The following is a 6,000-nucleotide window of genomic DNA, read 5'->3' on the forward strand; positions in this document are numbered from 1 at the left end:
ATAATTCCTTATGTATATGATTGAAATGAAACAAGTTTCTATTAAATGTGCCTTTATTGTCATGAAATTTACCAGGATATAATTAAACATACAGAATGTTATTTCCTTTTGCTTATTTTGATATACACTTTTCTGCAATATTATTTTGTGCAAAAAATAAAATGGAAGAATTTACCCAAGTTTCATATCTCACAAGGAGATTCATGTTCATGTAAAACAAATTTCATCTTCCACTGATTAGCTGGGCCAAACATGGAATGAATTAAACCATGGGCTCAAAAACCAAAAAAGATCATTGCATAGGAGTTGTGAAATTGGTGGATTTTAAAAATTTTGCTGAAGAATGACTAGAGATAAAATGTAATAGTGTGGAGTATTTTTCTGTTTAAAAGCACTTTCTCTTGTATTACTTCCTTTAACCTCACAACAGCTCTTGAAGGATACTGTTATTTTCCTCATTTAGCAAATGGAATAAATTCATGTTTAGACTTTCCCCAAATCATACAACTTATTTTATCTATGTAGTCACATTCTAAATATCCTTTTCTTTCTACCATTTTATAAACTTTTAAAAAATTTATACAATAAAAGTCTATTTTAAGCTGCTATAATTTGTTGGTTGACTGACTGCTCTCTGGAGCCTGTGGTACTTATCTGGTGGTGTTAGTCTCAGTCCAGCGGAGGTTCCTGAAGACTGCCTGCTTCCAACAGTACAAATTATAGACTAGTCTAATTCCCATGGGGCAGCTTACAATCCCTTCCTGCTCTAGTTTGTGCTTGAACAATAGGAAGCTTGATTTTCCACTGCAAGTTTTCTTCACTATGAGCTATTCTGTTCTTTTTCAGATATCTCTCTATTTTGTTGAATCAAGGCAGCTGTTTAGATAGCTAAATTTGTAATTTTATATATCTATATATAATCTTTTTGTGATTTATATATATATATGTAATATTATATACATATATATGTACACACACATAAATATTTCTATATTTACACATCCTAACAAGAACTCATTTAGATATTTTTATAGTTTCAATAACAGGAGACCCTTGTAAAGTCTTTTAACATTATAAATTATAGAAATGTATTCTAAGAGAAACTGTCACATTTTGATGCAGGAAACAGAAACTGCTATCCAAATGTCATGGAGAAATCCAGGGAATTAGGTTCTTTTAAAAAAATCACTGGAAAGGCCGGAGGAACAAAAGTTGAGGTTTGACCATTAGGCTTATTTTCAAGATCACTGCTCTATTGTCCCATCGAGAGGTCAGGAAACTGCTGCTATCACCGCCACCCCTGCTGCTGCAGCCCCTGCCTCCTGCTCCAACAAAGCTGGTTACTAGACAGTGGACGTGGAGGGTACCTGCTGCCCCACCCATTCAGGTTGTCCTGAGCCTGCTTAGTCACGCACATTGTGATAGAAAGGAGATATCTTCTCTATTTTGCTCTCCAAATGCTACCTGAGTTTGTTGAATTGAAAGACTCTCACTAATGTATAAGATAATACTTATCAATGAGTCTATATAAAGAATTTTGTGAATTTTGTAGCAACTCACTACAGGAAAATAGAAAGAGAGAGAAAAGAAGGAAGGGAGGTAGGAAAGGAAAATAAAATAAAGAGAAAAGAAAGAAATCAGAAAAGTAGTGTAAGAACTTTACTCCTTTGTGATAAAGCATTGGTCTCTACTAAAAGGTAAATTCTTTGAGGAGGTATCCATCATTTGATTTTTGTCAGTAATCCTTTCTTCAGTGAGGATAATGAGTTTGAGATTCTTTCCTGAAAAACAATTGGCATAATAAACTAAAAACATCCTTACATGCTTTAAAATATCTCCCCAATTTAATTTGTTCCACGAAGAGAGGGGAGTACAGTAGAGTATTTCAAACAAAAAAGGCACACATGAGTAACACAGCCACCTCCATAACTTGTCAGCCTCAACAGATGTTTCTCACGTGCTTTAAAATACTGTGTTTCTGCTGCTGTCAGGTGAAGTGCTCAATAGTGTCATTAACGTCAAGTTGGTTGATAGCAATATAACCACTTCAGTTATTTTTTCTACTTTTTTAATGATATGTTTTTCCCTTCCTTTAACTTACAACATATTTGTCTTTATATTTAAAGTGGGCTTCTTGTAAGCAGTGTGTAGGTGGGCCTTGCTTTTTGGTTCAACCTTACAATCTCGGACATTTTGAAATCTCTAACACTCACTATATACTTAATGAATTTCTTTCTTTTTCTTGAAAAATACATGAAATATCATGATAAGATTGTTGGTTATTTCCATCAAAGTCTTAAGTCTCACTTAGGTGGTACCTCCTTAGAAGGGATAAACATCACATTATTATAGTTAGTGGAACATATTGTATATGAATTTTTTTGAGAATGATGGTGCAATAGTTGACCAGGGGCTGGCCCTGTGGTGTAGGGGTTAAGTTCTGCATGCTCCACTTCAGTGGCTTGGGTTTGTGGGTTAGGATCTTGGGCACAGACCTACACCACTCATCAGCCATGCTGTGGCAGTGACGCACACATAAAGTGGAGGATGATTATCACAGATGTTAGCTCAGAGCTAATCTTCCTCAAGCAAAAATAGAGGAAGTTTGGTTACAGATGTTAGCTCAAGGCTAGTCTTCCTCAGCAAAACAAAAGTTGATCCAGCTTGACAATTCTTTTCTAATGGGAAGATTTCCCATTAACCTCATTGAAATGAAGCAATGGGGTTTTGATTGGCTATCATCACTTCCAATCATGGTTCCCAAGATAAAGTTACACTGTGGCCCACAATTCTTAATCCTTTGAAACAAATGCCCTATTGAAATATGCATCCACCTGCCCAAAACAGGGAAGAAAATGCAATACAGACCATGGAAACTTTTGGAATATTTGCATGCTGATGTTTAGGTAGAAACTCCATTTGACTGGTCTCCAAATATGTTGATATTATAATAATTTTTCTCCACTGATTATTTTAAAACAGTGGCTTTCTTAGTCTGCTCAGCTGCTCTAACAAAATATTATACACTCCGTGGCTTTAACAGCAGACATTTATTTTTTACAGTTCTGGAGGATGGGAAGTTCAAGATCAAGGTGTCAGCAATACAGTACAGGGGAGAGCCCGCTTCCTGGCTTATAGACAGCTGCCTTCTCACTGGGCTTACATGACCTTTCTTGGGTGAGTACTGATATATATAGAGAGAGAGCTCTCCTGTCTCTTCTTCTTCTTGTAAGGGCACTAATCTCATCACTGAGGCCTCACCTTATGATCACATAACCCAATTACTTCCCAAAGGCCCTACTACAAATACCACAACATTAGGGGTTAGGACTTCAATGAATGAATAGGGAAGGGGGAAAAATTCACTCCAAAACAGTGGTCTAATAAATATGATCCCAAACCAACAGTATTAACATTCTTGAATCAGAAGCAAATCAAAATCAAGACTATTGACAGGAGACCGTCTATACACTGAGAACATTATGCAGCAATGGCAACAGAAAAAAATACAGACATATGCAGTAACATGGGTTTTATGGGGAAAAAAGCATAAAAGCAGCTTGGCTATGATCCATTTTTCCCTGTCCTAGGGCTTGAGGAGTATTCCTCAGGGTAACAAAAAGAGGGCAGATGACCTGGTCTGACGTGTGAAATGGACCTCCACAATATCGAATAATTATGTTTTTTGAATGCTTACCTATTTTAAACAAAACATCTTGTAAACCAAACAGACATTTAAACCAAGCATTTGATTGAATAGCTTCTCCCTGATATTCTGTCATGCTCTATCCCAGGAGCCAATCCTAACGACAAGAAGAATAAGAATAATTCACTTAGGTGTGTAATACTTGTGATTGCCATGAAAAACACTTGAGAAGTTGAGGTGGCATGTAGTGGCCATCTCAGGCCCACTAATATCCCGGGATCATTACAAGATTGAAAGAGAGTGATGAACTCTTACTGCATTCAGTGTATTTGTGCTATCAGACTAATTTAATTTTAGAACTATTTCATGAATAATTATTTAAGACATTATGTGTGTAGGCTATTGTGTTAATCACTGCAAAAGATAAAAAGAGACTAGGACAAGTTATTTATAATAATAAAAATACTTGCAGCCCCAAAATAACAATTATACAATGCCAAGTATAGTCTAAGAAGAATAAACTGTAAGTGGTTCAAATGAGTGAGCTCAATGTTTCAGGTGAGCCTTACTATCCCCTTCAAGATAATCTGGAATTGCATCTAGAAGCTGTGACATTGGAGACAGATTTTGAAGAAAGGACACCATTTCTGTGTTTCCTTTCCCTGTGGAGAGACCTGTATTAGCAAAAGCATGTACGTGAGAGGGTAAACAGTGTGCAGGAAGCTTTCTGCAACCCTTTTTGGGTGTAACACAGGGTTCTAACAGGAGAATTGTGGAGGAAGAGACTTCAGAGTTAAACCAAGGTTTTATTTGGAAGGACCTCATATAATGCCAGGGTGAGCAAATCAGGATGAAAAAGAATAGAGACAGAGATAGAGATAGAGACAGAGAGAGAGAGATGTATGGATGGATGGATGGATGGATGGAGATCTAAATGTAGGTATATGTAAATATGTGTATCATATAATCTGGATATACACGTGAACAAATAAACATCTACATGTGTACATATGCTGACCTAGATACTTATACCATGTTTGCACATAATCTAGTAGCAATGACAATCTATTAAAAGCTGTTGAAAAGGAATATTATTTAATCCGAATTCTGTTTATGAAGAATAACCTGGTAGCTCTGTTTAGAAAGTAAGAGTATCAGTGGGGTGTAGGAGATGAGCAACGAGAGTTTTACCAATCACAGAGGTGGGTGGTTTGTAGAGCGAGGGCCTCAGTTGTATCAATAGGAACATGCAAGGACTTTCAGTGTTGAGAGAGGGAGGATGGGGAAGACCTGAGGTCGCTCGCTCGTTACACTCAGGATCTGCAGTGAGATGAAAGATGACACCGAAGCACTGCAAGGCACAAAACACCCAAACTCTTGCTCATTTTCGTGTCTTTCACAGCTACGCACTAGGCACCACAGCATCATATCACCTTAACATTGTTTGACCTTTGGTAATATGCACTCAAAGATCTTATGTAAATCATACATTCCAAAAAAATTTATACATTACTGATTTTAACTCACTAGTTTCAGTTTTTTAAAACTCTTGGAATATTGACCACTTCCTTCCTCTTCCACCATTTCTCTTTTCCTCTCTAAGCCAAATAAACTATTCAATCTCATCTCTTAACTTTTCAAATTAGTGAAGCATTTCAGATTGTCCTACAACAAACAAACACAGCTGGAATGTGCCTTTCGAGGCATCACAGACAGTAAGAGAAAACTCCCCCTTCTCATTACTCAGGACACAGAGTGGGCTAAGAGTATCCTCTTATAATTTGGCCCAATCTTCACTGTCTTTACTCCCTTCTCATTTTTTCACCATTGTTTTCCCATTTCTGTTTATTTCTCTCTGTGTGACATGAGATGAGGAAAATGAAATTCACCATGTCCAAATAAAGTGGACTGGCTAGCAGAATTCATGGAATTTGTGTCTGCTCACTTGAACACAAACCTGCCTCCACTGTGTAGTTAAACGTGATATGAGTCTCCAGGCTGCCCAGTTGTACTCATATCAATGATGTCGTACTTCAGTCCTGTTCAAAGGAACTGCACTATTTTAGCACTTAATCATTTTGTAAAGCTACATTGAAGAAGCTACAATCATTTCATTTATTTTCTGCTTCAATTATTCTAGTATGACATGAGCATTTGCTTAAAATTCTTTGTTTTCTATGAGGGACATATTCAAATATTAGGAATATGTTAGGTACTCCCAACTTAAGTCATTAAAACACTTCGGGAATTATAACTCAAAAACTCTGCACACTAACCAACCAAACAAAGCTGCATCTAATCTGCACAATTCTGTGACTGTTTTAATAAGAAAAGTACAGATATTAGTATGAGAT

The sequence above is a fragment of the Equus przewalskii genome, chromosome 18 (genome assembly GCF_037783145.1).
Source record: "Equus przewalskii isolate Varuska chromosome 18, EquPr2, whole genome shotgun sequence".
In the NCBI taxonomy this organism is placed as follows: domain Eukaryota; kingdom Metazoa; phylum Chordata; class Mammalia; order Perissodactyla; family Equidae; genus Equus; species Equus przewalskii.